Source organism: Mesocricetus auratus, unplaced genomic scaffold, assembly GCF_017639785.1.
Source record: "Mesocricetus auratus isolate SY011 unplaced genomic scaffold, BCM_Maur_2.0 Super-Scaffold_100028, whole genome shotgun sequence".
NCBI lineage: Eukaryota > Metazoa > Chordata > Mammalia > Rodentia > Cricetidae > Mesocricetus > Mesocricetus auratus.
Window position 1 is genome coordinate 19,817,579 of NW_024429209.1, and position 13,010 is coordinate 19,830,588.

At 52.8% G+C, this 13,010-nt stretch overlaps 1 long non-coding RNA gene across 1 annotated transcript; it reads right to left on the bottom strand.

Moving 5' to 3' along the window:
- Positions 1-5,996: 5,996 nt before the first annotated feature.
- Positions 5,997-12,778, bottom strand: LOC121134483. Its single transcript, XR_005871577.1, has 2 exons — positions 12,666-12,778; positions 5,997-7,248 (listed from the first exon to the last, which is right to left on the bottom strand). It is a non-coding gene; the product is annotated as an uncharacterized LOC121134483 (long non-coding RNA).
- Positions 12,779-13,010: the final 232 nt, after the last annotated feature.

Sequence of the window (13,010 nt, forward strand, 5' to 3'; positions counted from 1 at the left end):
ATAATACAAAGTAAAATAAATATCAAATGGATAAGCGTCTCTGAGACTGAGACTGAAGAAGGGGCCCCTGTGCGGGAAAGACAGACACACGGACATATCTGTGTCTTCTTCCACTGTCTCACCGGAGAGGGTGAGAGGTCGTTTGCTGGCAGAGAGTGTGCTGGAGGTGGGATAGCCTGTGCTATCCGGGTGGACTGGGTCAGGGTGACTGAGGTAACATCGTCTTCTCTTGACTCCATTTTGTGTCTGCTTTCTCTGTCTGCCACCTCTCAATAGCCACATCCGCCTTGGCAGTGCTTTGGGGACTGTCCGTGACCCTAACCACGGTCCAGATGTATTAACCAAAATAATTAATGTTTGTGCAAGCTAAAACATAAAACTAAAATAACTAGAGGAAGTGTAAATCAAAAATAATTGCCATGTTGTGTCTGGAAAATACTGCTAAGCTCTGCAAAAAGGCAGATGTTACGAGGTTACCCCAACCCCCCTAACACTGATGTACCCTCCTTTAAACACTGATGCAATTGTGGTTTTTATGGTTTTTTTTTTTTTTTTTTTTTGGTCTGCAAAAATGCTGCACTCCTGAGCTTCAGCACCAAGAGATGTTTTGGAGGCGTTTGCTTACTTTTGGTCTGGCTGTTTTTTAAAATCTTAATTGGCTTAATTAGCATGGTTGTCAGTAACTATCTCATACGGATGATTTCGGGGCCTGGGACCTGGAGCTGATAAATTTGAAAGACAAAAGAGCGACACAGTGCTTTAATACCAGGGAGTCAGGTAAAGCCAGCCGGACATGGTTGGGGCTAGAGTTAGAATCTGGAAAGCACAGTTCTCTTCTTTCTGCTTGGGTGTCTGTAACTGAGAGCCATCTGGTACCCTGGGGGGAATGACCGCTGGTACTTTAAAGACATACCACCGGTGCTGGGGGCAGGGGTCCTAGGTGTGTGCCCTCCCTCATCCAGAGGTGTCCAAGCTGCGAGCGCATTTGAGGTAGCCCCAGGACCCGGCTTTGACGTCCACTAGCAAATGATGGCTCCTAAGCAATGTAGTCAACGTCACCCATCCAGCACCTTCCGCTGAACCCAGCCCACGCCTGCCCTCTTGGCCCAGTGAGGGAGGGAGACCAAAGCCTTCAATTGAAGGGCCAGCAGGACGGCTCGGTGACCTACGTGGTGGAAGGAGAGAAGCATGACCCACAATATGACCTTCATACGCGCGCCCTGACACTCAAGTGCCCCACCCCAGCACTAAGTAATAGATGTGATCGTTTCTTTTAATGAAACAAAATTGAAATTTGCTGCTGAAACTGTCGCTGAATGAGAGTTCCTCTTCCAGCCTCCCATGACTCCTGAGACGGCGCTGGAGAATCCCAGGCCTGGTGAGTACAGCTGTGATCCATGCAGTCGTGAGGGAAAGGGAGAGAGGCACCTCTACAGGGCCCATCCACGGTGTCTGTAGAGCCTTGGGCCCTGGGAGGCAAAAGCAGCGAGTCCTGTCTTCACGATAGCGTTGTTGGTGGGTTTCAGACCCGGGGAGATCTGTTCCGACGATCCACGCTGCGGAAATGTTGCTGGGACCTGGGCAGAGCCAGAGGACTCTAGATGCAGGATCTGGACTAATTGGGCCAGAAAGGGTGGTAACTGGGTCTGGCTGAAGCTGAGGGGATGGCACCGGGGACTTCTGCATCTCTGTCGTGTGGCAAGTGTCAGGGTCAGCCCCCAGCATGGGTGCTCAGCTGTCTGGGAATATGTGTCAAAGGTCAGGAGCACCAGGGACAACTGTTTTCTGAACTTCGGAAACCCTGGCAGCAAAAAGCCCATGGTGGCTGATGGAGGGAGATGCAGTTGCAATAATAATCTTGGCATCATCCCTTCTGGTGTCTTATTAGAACCATTCATCAGCAGATGGGGAAGGAAAGCCCAGGAGAGCGGAAGACAGAGGCAGAGAGGGAAGCCAGGGGTGGGAGGTTACAGGTCAGGGGTGGGAGGTTACAGGTCAAGGGTGGGAGGTTACAGGCCAGGGGTGGGAGGTTACAGGTCAGGGGTGGGAGGTTACAGGTCAAGGATTGGGAGGCACTAGCTGCCTTTGCAACTCTGGGTTCTAGATCTCAAGGGTCAGGCTAGACCTGTCCCGATGTGGGAAATGCCCAGAGTGAAGGCCAGGGGGAACTGAGTCAGCCATGATGCATCGTGGGACACAGGGAGTACACCACACAGGCCTCCAGTGGGATCTTACATTAGCCGGTTGGTTGTCTGGCTGACACTGTCAGAGTGGACCACCAGACTACCGTGGTACAGGAGGGGGAATGACCAGAGTAGTGTGCCAAGGCTATGCCGTGACACAACCGGAAACAAGGCCTGGAGGCACCAGAAAGCCCCATTCCAGCCCCAGGAGCTGGTCCCCAGCTGGGGAGATGGTTCTCTGCCTTCAGGGAGCACTCTGCCTTCAGGGAGCAAAGCTGCCTGCTAGGGAAACAGCAAGCAGTAACTAAGTACTGAGCACTGTGAAGTTACTTTACCAGAAATGACACAGAGTGTCCTGTGGTTAACGTTTTTCTGATCTACACCCTGGCCTCCTACCACCACCCACAGTCAGGGAGGGAGTAGGGATTTTATCCATCATCCATCTGTCTGCCCATCCGTCCATCCATCCATCATCTGTCCATCTATTCCTCCCCCACCTCCAGAAAGGGTTTCTCTGTGTAGCGCTGCCTGTCCTGGGATTTGCTCTGTAGACCAGGCTGGCCTTGAACTCACAGAGATCCTCCTGCCTCTGCCTCCTGAGTGCTGGGATTAAAGGCGTGTGCCACCATGCTTGGTTAGCACTTTAAATGGCTCCTGCTGATCTCTGTGTGTAGTTACTGACTGCAATGCTGAACAAAATACCCACTGAGGGCAGGGAGGATTTCTGCCAGCTCAGTTTGAGGTGCAGTCCGTCATGGGAGCCTCAGCAGCAGGGCCGTGAGGTGAGGGCACAGGCAGCTGCAGTCAGAAGCAAAGGGGTACACGCTGGCGAGCAGCTCAACTCCCCCTTTGTATATGAAGTCTCAGACCCCAGCGCATGGAAAGGCGCTGCCCGCATTTAGGGTGGGTCTTCAAAGAACCCAGTTTAGAGAATCCCTCCTAGACACATCCGAAGTCTGTCTCTTTGTAATCCTGGATCCTACAGAGTTGACAGCACTGGCCTCACACTCTGCTCCCGGGTGGGTGAAGCAAACACACTTCCCTCGTTGCACACGCGCTCGCAGATGTTATCCAGCTGTGTGTCTCTGTGGCGTGCACTCCCTGTGAAGCAAACACACTTCCCTCATTGCACACGCGCCCGCAGATGTTATCCAGCTGAGTGTCTCTGTGGCATGCACTCCCTGCTGCCTCTGTTTCCGTGTGCATGCCATGCAGACCACCCCAGCAGCTCCTGCATGCACTGGCGAGGGTTAAACACGCTTGAAACACTCAGAGAAGTGCCTGGCATATACTGAGTTCTTAATAAATGCCAGCCTCTATTATTAATAATAACATTAATGCAGCTAGTCAGAAGTACCAGCAGGTGGTATGGAACACCCGTTACATGAAAGCCGGTGCCTGCTGTGTCCCCAGAGGGAAGGCTGGCCACCCCTCAGGACACTCGGTCTTGGAGGCTGAAAGGCCCCAGCCATGCTCTGAGGCCCTGACTCCCCACCACACAGCCTGACCCAGCACAGGGTGCCCAAGTTCCCACCAGGCAGTCTCTGTACTTGAACCTGTTGAGTAGGGCAGGTTGCACAGGACTCCTGGTTTCATCTTAGTGGCTGTACTAGGTGGCCCAGCTACAGTCACACAGTTCAGAGACAGCAAACACAGGACAGAGCCCAGGCTCCCATGTCCTTAGTATCACAACGACTCCGGGCATCTGGGATATGGCAAGTCCCTGGCAGCCGTTCCTGACTCCCAAGCACTTCCCGTTTGATCACAGCTGCTTCTGGACGGAGAGACAGAGCACTGGGAAACTGAGATCGCTCTTCCTTTCATCTTAGGCTGCGAAAGCGGCTTTCTTCTCCTGGCGGCCATGGGTTCAGAGACAGGAGCAGCCTACCACACAAGCGATGGATTCTCTTGTTTCTCTCTGACAGCCGGGCCCAGGATTTAGGCTGCAGCTATGGAGATGCTTCAGATGGTGGCATTTGCTTCTCAAACACCAGAGGCCCCAGGCAGGGGGACCGGTGGGGAATGGATAGGCTCTGGCATCGATTGGTACCCTGAATAATACATCAAAGGCCTTGTGACTTTCCATAAAGGCCTGGCGAGTCACTTTCTACAACCAGACTCCCTGGGGACCAAATGCCAGTGAGGAAGAAAGAGGAACACCACCGGCAAACTCTCAAATCTGAGAAGTCACAGGGATATCAGCAAAAATGGATAATTCTCTATTCCACAAAAGTCGTGACAGAAACTAACAAAAATGCCCAAATCAACTTTTTCAGGATTCTGGAAATCCAGCACTGGTTTACAGAATTCCAGAGAGTGAGAGTTTGTGGGAAAGCCAGGTAGCATCTTCATTCGTTGTATTTCCATAACTTTCTCATCAGTTTGGGTCCCTTTGAAATCCCACAGCCTCGTGTCAGAGGCCCAGCCTCACCCGGAGGGAACAGAGCCTCAGCACCAGGGAACTGTCATTTCTCTGTCCCTGGTGACTATGTGCAAGGATGCCTTTATTTGACCTTTCCCAGTGTGTCAAGTCTGAGTTGTTTTTTTTTTTAAACAGTAAGAAATGATGGATTCATTCACTGGATTCCAGCTAACCACAGTTGGGGCAAACTATGAGCTAGCCAAATCCTAAGAGAAAACTCGGAAGAGAAGTCTCATGAAGTAGCTGTCCATGGGGGCATTTCGGATTCCAGCAGGTTCCTGATGACTGCTTGGCTTGAGTGCATGCTCAGAAGAAACCCAAGGAGGCTCTCACTTCCACCTGACCCCAAGAATCCATGCTAGCAGGAAGTAAAGCAGGAAGGCAGAACCAGCCGCTTCCTGGTAAAGCGTGAAGGAGGATCCAACATAGACGACTCCTGTCTGGGGGGGAGTTCTAGACATTTAAACATCATTGTCCTGTAAGGAGTTTGTACGCTGAGCAGCTATCACAGGGCCCACATGAGGAAAGCTTCATACGAGACAGTAACAGACTCAAAAGTTAAAAAAAAAGCCTCGTGAGTGATTCCCTCAACAAATAAGAAACAGCTGGAGGCTAGAGAGAGAGAGTGGACTCAGCGGTGAAGAGTGCTTGTGGCTTTTGCAGAGGGCCTGGGCTTGGCTCCCAGCACCCACATGGTGGCTCCCAAGCCCTAAAACGCAGTTCCAAGGGACCTGACACCTTCTGGCCTCCACAGGTTCCCGTGCACCCATGGCACACATAAACTAACGCAGGCACACACACACGAACACATAGAAATCACAAATAAACATGTTTAGAAAGGCAACACCTGGTAAAATTGGCATGTTCTCATGACAGGGACACTAAGCAGCCTGGAGTGGAACCAGTCACATGACCCTCTCGGCAGACACAGGAAGCACCCCTTGACCCCCACACCCTCTCACAGAAAGACCTCTCTAGAGTAGAACTCGCTCAGGCCAGTCAGAGGTGCCTGTGAGACTCTCACAGCTGAACTCCCGTTTAATGATGGGAGACAGCGGTTCTCCCTGGCAGAAGGAACAAGGCAGAGGTGTCTACTCTCTTTGCTGTTGTACTGGGTATTCTAAACCCCGAGGCAGGGATCAGGCATCCTTTATTCCACAGCCCAGGACAGCGGGGAACCGGCCACAAGTAACCGCTGGGGGCTGGAGAGATGGCTTGGTGACTGAGAGCACTAGTTCCTCCTCCAGGGAGCTGGGTTCAACTCTCAGCAGCTACACTGCAGCTTATAACTTCCCCGTAACTCTAGTTCCAGATCTGATGCCGTCTTCTGGCTTCCGTGGGCACCAGGCACACACATGGTATACTTATGTACATACAAACAGCCACTAATGGACACAACCAATTCATAAATCTTTTATTAAAAGGAGTACCTGCCGGTTAGAGACCCACGGGCAAAGGCAGACTGGTGGCCGAGACTGCCTGTCTTAACCTAGTGCTGGACGCTCAAGTCCTTGGTGATGTCACCAGCACCCAGGACCTCCTTGTGGTGTCCTCAGAGTCTGGGCTGGTTTCTCAGTCGGTCATATCTTCTGCCATGCATTGAGTTTCACAGGAGATTCCAGCTAGAAAGCTAGAGTTACCATGCCCTTGACATGCCAAGTAAAATCAGAGACTAAAATTTATACACGAAAGGCAGCTGGGGCTGAGGGGACAGTTCAACCCCGGAAAGCACTGGTCATGCAAGCATGAGGGCCTGGCCTGGATCCCCAGCTCCTGCGTGAGAGCTGCATAAGGTATCAGCCCATATCCCTAAGCCCAGGACTGGGAAAGCAACGGGAGGAGGGCCCCTGGGTTCCACTGGCCAGCCAGTCTAGTTGATCAGTGAGTCCCAGGTTCAGTGAGAGACCCTGCCTCGAAAAACAAGGGGGAGAGTGCCTATGGAATGACACCCAAGGTTGACCCCTGGAAAAGGGCCACCAAGGAAGTGGAGGCTAAAGGAGTAGGGGGCCACATGCCTGAGAAACACAAGTATGAAGGGTGCAGGTAGGAAAACTCAGAGCTACATGGCAGCCACCAGGAAACCGTCAAGGAGGAACTTGGCTGCCTGCATGTACAGACGCACATGTATGTGTGCCCATGTGCACACAGTGTGCATACACACAAGTATGTGCACCCGCGTGCACACAGTGTGCCTACATACAATTATGTGCACCCGCGTGCACACAGTGTGCCTACACACAAGTATGTGTACCCATGTGCCCCCACACAAGAACATATAGAAACATGGGAGCTGACAGCCACATCCCTGCCAATGAATGCTCAGGATATCCAGGTAGATAAGTTACATACATCTTAACGATGAGGAAACTGAGGCACAGAGCCTACTCGCTGCCTTGTCCAGTAGTCTCAGAGGCTGCTGGAGAATCAAAGACACCCTGATGGCCACCGGCTTCCTTGGAGACAAAGACTTGCTTGTGTTCCCCTTCTGGGTACTCTTCTGCGCCTCTGAGAGCCTGCCGCCGCTGCCACCACCGTCGCCGAAAACCACTGTTTCCTCTGTCTGAGACTTTCTCCAGAAGACCTGAGCTTCTCGGAGGCTGGGCCTGGAACTATTGACAGACACTGCTGGTCTGGCCAAGCAGCCTGGAACAAGTCAAACACAAGGGAAAACAGTCCAGAGTGTAAAAGCCTAAGTTATGTTTCAAGTTTTAATTACTGTGCCCAAGAGATCCATGAAACAAAAATGCCTCTGACAGCAAGCCCCTTGCCCAAGGACACACAGTTCCTGAAGTGCTGGAGGCTGTTGTTTATGGAAGACAACAGGCTACGTGTTTTCACTCCCCTAAACAAGCTTGTTTGACCCATCCGCACTGGAACGTGTTTGATCACCTGTGGGCGGGAGGCTCACAGGCAGGAAATACATCAGGGTGCACAGGCTTGCCCCTGATTGGATGTAGGTGGGAGGTACTCGTTTCGGGCCTGAAGGGAAATATTTGGCCCGTGGTTTTGCCTTCTTAAGCCTCCGCAAAACAAGACTGGTGGCCATTGTCTGGGAACCCAGACAAGGAATTGGCCAGAGTCCATTAACTGTGCCAGTATTTAATTACAGCTTGCTTCAAATTTGTCTTTAAACTGTGGTAGTGGTCTTGTTCTCAACTGGTGGGGTTGACAATAGCCCCAGGGGCTGTACTGTCTCTTGCTCCAGGCACAGGCAGCTGTCCGTCTGTCTGTATGTTTATCTTTTGAAACAAGGCCTCGTGGCAGCCCAGGCTAGCTTCTCACTCACTACGGGGTGGGGGTGGAGATAACGGATGACCTTGGAGTTTACCACACTCAGTTTCTGCAGTGCTTGGGGTGGAATGCAGGGCTCTGTGGATATTAGGCGAGCTCTCTCCCCGTTGATCTACAGTCCCAAGCCCTTGTTTCTCTTATTCTTATCTGTTCACGATTCTCTCTTTGCAAAGTAGAGGTGGCTGTTTTCTCAGAAGCAAGCAGGTGTCTCTTGGTGTCACCTGAAACCTAACCAGTTTGACAGTGGGAGGCTGTGTGCTGCTCAGAAATAAGAGCCTCAGCCGGGCGTTGGTGGCGCACGCCTTTAATCCCAGCACTCGGGAGGCAGAGGCAGGCGGATCTCTGTGAGTTCGAGGCCAGCCTGGTCTACAGAGTGAGTTCCAGGACAGCCTCCAAAGCCACAGAGAAACCCTGTCTCAAAAAACCAAAAAAAAAAAAAAAAAAAAAAAAAAAAGAAAGAAATAAGAGCCTCGCACCTAAAGGACCCCAGGTGAGGAGTGGCCCTACCCCAGGCTCAAAGATGACCACGTAGGCAGCCAGTGATGGCGTCACCCAGGTCCCACTCCTGCTAAGTTACAGAAGAGGCGCACGGTGGCTTCTCTGAACCTGGTTTCTCAGCTGGAGCACAGTCCAGTCCTCACACGGCAACAGATGAAGGGAAGGTCAGGCGGGATGGTGGAACAGAACAAAGCACCCAGCACCCAGCACCTCCAGATGGATGCTGGCACCCGGGGCAACTGGTACTTCTATAGTGAATGCATGTCAGCCATGGTCCATGACCCTCGTTTATACAAATGCGCGAGAACCTGGTCACAGCTGCTCATTTATCCCATACCCAGCGCTCCTGTCACATTAAGACGGCGGCCAGCATCAGGTGATGGGAACCAAGCTTGTCCGATTCACAGAGCCTGAACTCTCTGGCCATTTCCCAGCTTTCAGGGCGCAGTGTTTACAGACATGGACACATGGACAGGAGAAGGAAACACTCGGGGACGCTGCTCCGGCACCCTGAGCACCGGTGCCACCCAGAGCTGCCCCTTTTCAAACTTTCTGCATAACTAAGGACGCCCTTGAGCTTCTGGTCACTCTCTCTGTCCCCTGAGAGTGAGTGGGGATTGCAGGCCTGTGCTATCACGCCTGGTTTATACGGTGCTAGGGATCAAACCCGCCCTTGTGCACACTAGGCGAGTGCTGAGCCCACACTTCCAGCCTGATGCAGCTTTTCCTTCCCCTTTCGCCACCCCTCAATTCGGATTCCTCCCCACCAGTGCTTCGGAGTTCCGCAGGCCGAAGCCCTCTCTCCTAATGAGCCTGGCCACAAAGGCGTTGTCTTCCCGTTCCTAGCCCGGCTGGACAGTTTCTGGAGCTACACACGGCTGAGAGTGGGGAATCCCTTCTTCCTGCCACAGGCCAGCTGTGTGATATGCTCATTTCCCTCTCTGATCTTAGTTTCCTCGTCTAAAGTACCCACTGGGCAGGTCACCAATGGTAGCCACTGAATAAAGTAGGATGAGAATTGTCCCCATGGCTATGTTTGGATGGAACTGGCTGGCAAGGATGAGGGGGCGTGGCCTTGCTAGAGGTGTGTCACTGTGAATGGGCTTTGGGGGTTCAAAGGTCCAGGCCAGGCCCAGTCTCAATCAATCGATCAATCAATCAATCTCTCTGTCTATCTCTGTGTCTCTCTGTCTCTGTCTCTGTCTCTGTCTCTCTCTCTCTGTGTGTGTGTCTCTCTCTCCCTGTCTCTGTCTCTCTGGCTGCTGCCTAAAGTTCAGGGTGTGAAGCTCTCAGCTACTGCTCCAGGGCCATGCCCGACTGCTTCCTTCCATGATGTCCACGGACTAACCCTCTAAAACTGAAAGCCAGCCCCCAATTAAATTCCAAATACTTTCTTTCATACGAGATCCCTTGGTCATGGAGTCTTCTCTTCTCGCCAATAGAACGGTAGCTAAGACCGCAACGCAAGTTGTTTGGAAAACCAATTACCTTGACCAAGCTGGTTTTCAAAGGTCCTAGAATAACTCAGCTGTGATCCTGAAACAGTACCTTGAGGCCCATGGCTATGGCCAGTGTTCTGCTATTGGGGGCCAAAGAAACTCATCCAACATCCTAAAGTATGCACGAGAGAAAGAGTGGGGGGGGGGACTCCCCTGCTGGCATGATCCTGCTTTTCCCCAGTCAAACCCAGGCTGTTGGTTTCAGCCACAAACCGTGGCTGTCCGTGTGGATCCCATTCTCTCTGCCTCCCTTGGCCAGAGGCGGGGTGAGCGAAGGGTGTGCTTGGCTACACCTCCTCCTGTGACCTGGAAAGTCCCTAACTACAAGTTAGCTGCCCCTGTGGTGTGTCCCCAGCTTCCGGCTGCTGCTGGACTCTCAGAAAAGACCAGGGTGCTCAGCCTCCTGCTGTGGTTTAGGGCCTGGGAACCACAGGTAAGTTCTAGAGTTGGCTTTCTCCAGCAGCAGCAGTCAGAAGGTCTGTCCTTACCGCCGTCTCCCAGTTAGGTGCTGCTTCCTATAGGAGCCAGAAGCACCCTGAGACTGTCATCAAAGAGGAGATGGACGTGTTCAACTCCCTAAATGCTCCTGCTCCTCCCAGCCCTCTGCCGAATCCCACCCCACACCTCCAACCCGCCTGCAGAGACCCCAGAGTTGGTTTCATTAGCAAAAGAGTCAACTCAGTTCCTGCTCCTCGACAAGTCAGCGCTGAACCACGCAGAGTGCTTCAGGCGACCCCAGTGCTTTTTTGTCGGGGATGAGATTGGACAGCAGCGGTTATTGACAGAGATGGCAGACGGACATTGATCAGGGCCAGCGAGAGAGTTGCCTTCATTACCACAGGCCAGCTACATGCGTGATGGACGAGGCCCTGGCAGGGTGGACCCGCCTCCTACGGCGCTGGTGGCTGGTGGCTGGAGGCTGTCCTCTCTGTCTCAGCCTGTCCCTGACCTTTAAAAGGATTAGATGATGATAAACCTGGCAGCATCCCTGACTGATGGGTGTGCAGCACCGGAAATGGGAACCTTTAGTGACGAGAAGGGGTGGCTGTCTGCCTCCACGGCAGTCTGATTCCTGGCCCCCCTGCAGCTTGCTATCCTGCCCACCCAGGGCCTGGGACCCGGGCTCCAGGGAAGTGCAAGGGGGATCCAGACCACAGCCTTCCGCTCTCAACCCTCCATATGTTAGCTGGGAAAGTTCTAGGAAGAGATGGGGGTGGGCACTGGGACCCCTAAGCTCCTTGTCCCCTACAGTGAGGTCCCCTGAGGCCTTCTGGTGTCACAGGCACCCAGGCCTGCCCTACATCTGTCAGTCTGCGGGAGAGCTGTACCTCCATGCCACCAGACTCCACTTATCCACTCAGCTTTCTGGAAAGGTCTGGAGAGATCCCGAGCCCGTGGCTACAGTGAGGCTTGCAAACCTTGGTTTCCTTCTGTGCCATTTGGATGCTGCTACACTGGTCCCTACAATGCCACCAGCCACTTCCCTAGGGGATGGCACAGCCCACTAGATGAAGACCCGCCCAGGGGCTGTTCCATGATGTTTGGGGACAGAACCCTATCAAGACCCCATCCCCATCCCCAGACAGCCAGAAGCCCAGAGTAGGAAAAAGAGGGTCTGGGATACACTGGAATATACATATGTGTCACTGGGAACCTAACCTAGAGCTCATCACTGTTTCCTCTACTTCTGAATATTGTCTTGCACAAGGGATTCCATCACAGAGCCTGTCACCACAAATCACGAAGTCTGGAGTGGGGCACATATTCCTGCATAGCATATGTGTCTAGCTCTGAATAGCTGAGTGAAAGAGTCAATGAATGACCCCCTGTCCATCCCTGCACAAAGTCTTCTGAGAGTCTGAGTATGATCCCCGCCCCAGCCCATGGCTGGAGTAGCTGACCTGCAAGCCTCGGGGATCTGCCTGATTCTGCCTCTTCAGCACTGGAATTACAAGCTCGAATTACGGAACCAGGCAAACACACTACTGACTGACTCTTCTCCCACTTTAGAAAGGAAGGGACAGACCTGTACACTTGGTGAAGAGACACCCTCAGAAGGCACAGACACACAAAGCCCACACCTACTAAGCTCAGGTTTCTTTCCAGGCAGGGACCACGGTGGCCACCGTGCCGTGCAAGTCTGGACCCTGGAGATGTGGCCACAGGCTGCAGTGTTTTCGGGGACTGCTAGGGGAGGGGCTGGCTATGGGCAGGGTTATTATCCTTGGAAGGAGATAATTAACTGTCCCTAAATCAATAGTGCTGGACAAAGCCTGGCCTCGGCTGCTCTCCACGAAGATTATTGCTGTGTATGAATATTTCATAAGTCTTGCCTGCCAGCCCTCCCTGCCCGCTCCATGGTCGTAAATGTCATCCTGCTACCCAAATCTAAACTCAGTCGTGTCTCAGGTGGGTGGGAGAGCTTTCAGATCTCTCTGAGACCCACAGGACTCACTTTAAACATGGAAAAAGAAGAAGAAGGGAGGGAGGAGGGGGCAGGAAGGGATTAAGTGAGTGAGGGAGAGAGACAGAGAAAGAGAGAGAGAGAATATACATCATCTCTCAAAAGCTACACTAAGCACAGAAGTGGGTTAAATGTTTCCCTCTCCTCTCCACACACACACACACACACACACACACACACACACACACACACACCATATTCATGGCTACAAAGTTTCAGGATGTGGGTTTACATGGAAATAAATAAAGGGTTTGGGACAACGCCAGGTACAGTGAGGTCACACTGGGGGTCTGTGGGCTCTGACTCACCGACGTCTTTGTAAGGAGAAGCGGCACCCAGGAAGAGAGGGGAAACCACTTGCACATAGGAGAGCCGCAAGCCAAGGGACACCTGAGCCAGCAGAGCTGCAGGAGAGTGGAGGTGTGGAGGTGCCCCTCCCCACCCAGGCTCAGCGAGAGCCCCGCCCACCCTTGACTTTGGACTTTGGGCTGGAAAAGAATGGCTCCCTTTGTTTGGAATCACTCAGTTTGGGCAGTTTGTGGCTGAAGCCCGGGGGATATTCAGGATCCGGTCTTTGCAGAGAAGCAGAGTTTCTGGAGCAGCTGGGGAGGTTCAGTGTCCCGTCCCGTGCAGTCCCATCCCTCCCCGTGCTC